The 1,268-nt window shown below is 37.9% G+C and overlaps 2 protein-coding genes across 3 annotated transcripts in view; both read left to right on the top strand.

The window, feature by feature from the left end:
- LOC106340730 (dnaJ homolog subfamily C GRV2) overlaps positions 1-529 on the top strand; it is a 14,911-nt gene extending 14,382 nt beyond the window's left edge. For both annotated transcript variants that reach the window (XM_013779576.1, XM_013779577.1), the window contains one exon: positions 472-529. The gene's annotated coding sequence lies outside the window, so the exon portion shown is untranslated. The remainder of the gene's footprint in view (positions 1-471) is intronic.
- A 185-nt stretch (positions 530-714) lies between these two features.
- LOC106340731 (hydroxymethylglutaryl-CoA lyase, mitochondrial-like) overlaps positions 715-1,268 on the top strand; it is a 2,063-nt gene continuing 1,509 nt past the window's right edge. Inside the window, exons 1-2 of the mRNA XM_013779578.1 lie at positions 715-834; positions 940-1,088. The gene's annotated coding sequence lies outside the window, so the exon portion shown is untranslated. The remainder of the gene's footprint in view (positions 835-939; positions 1,089-1,268) is intronic.

Raw genomic sequence — 1,268 nt, 5'->3', positions numbered from 1 at the left:
TTCAGTTGATCGGAATGATGAACTTCAAGATGGGTGACTAAAGACGTTTTTATTAGAATCCGACAAAGGGTTACAAGATTGATGGGAAATAAGGAGACAAGATTTGAGGTCTAAGCAACAAGATCAGAATGATCGTTTAGAAACCCTAGATCTAGCCGCTTAGTGTGTAGGTTGTCCAAAAGTCCTCTGGCTCGTTGCCTCCTCCTCCCCTCTTATAGTGCCTCTGTTCGTGATGCCCTAATCGCACTTATCCTTTGGGCCCTGTCACCAAAGGCCGAGTATGCGGGCCTTGGTGTTATTTCGTCCAAGCCGAGTACAACTGATCATCTTAGCCGACTGGCTTAAAGTACTCTAGAGTCGAGCCGACGTCTTTAGCCGCTAAGCCGACTAAACTCAGTCGAAATTGTCGGGCTGCAGCCTGTTATTTGATGGGCTTTGTGGAGGGATGTAATCCATCTCCTACAAAAAAAGTAAAAAAAAATAATGTGGTTTTTATTTGGTTGCTACCAAAGATTCATAATGTTGATTAGTTTTGGGTTTTTTCGATGATCAGGGAGATCAATAAGAAAGATGTTGGAAAATGTGGTTCTTGCTTATTACTACAAGTGTTTGTTTATACAGAGTAAGATACGTACATACTTTTAAAGATTTCGCTTTTAACTTATCCAACCAAGGTTACACCATCAATAGAAAAGCACAACATTGAGAATGAGAGTCGATTTCGAGGGTTTCGATAAGCTGTAAGAGGAAGACAGAGGAGAGGAGAGAAGCGCTTATTAGGTTTTTAGGTGATCCGTGTTACATCTTTGAATGAGACGGGTCGGATGGGTTATGGTTAGTTGATTTGGTTAAAGTGTTTTTGACTTTAATCACGTTTTATATAAATAGAAAATAAATTATTTTTGTAACAGTGAGTACCGTATATCATATTTTTTTTAGGAGAGATGAGATTATGGTCAAATTATTGAGGTGGAAGTGAATGTTAGGCATCTCGGAGAGGGACATTCCCAACTAGAATTTGAGGAGATAAAGTTGCCGCCTCCTCTGATATTTCATTCTCCGCAGGAATCCAATCACTCTTTTCTCCGGTAAGCTTTATTTAGCCTCTCTCTCTCTCCTTTCCTTTTTTTTTTTTTTCTATTTTATAATGATGCTTTTAGAGAGAATTCAAAATGATGCTTTTCTCATGAATCATTATTGAACATGTAATCTCTGTCTGAGAACCAAGTATTTTATATAGAGAAGCAAAAAAAAAAAAAAAAAAAAAA

Source organism: Brassica oleracea, chromosome C4, assembly GCF_000695525.1.
Source record: "Brassica oleracea var. oleracea cultivar TO1000 chromosome C4, BOL, whole genome shotgun sequence".
NCBI lineage: Eukaryota > Viridiplantae > Streptophyta > Magnoliopsida > Brassicales > Brassicaceae > Brassica > Brassica oleracea.
This window is presented reverse-complemented; position numbering and strand designations above follow the sequence as displayed.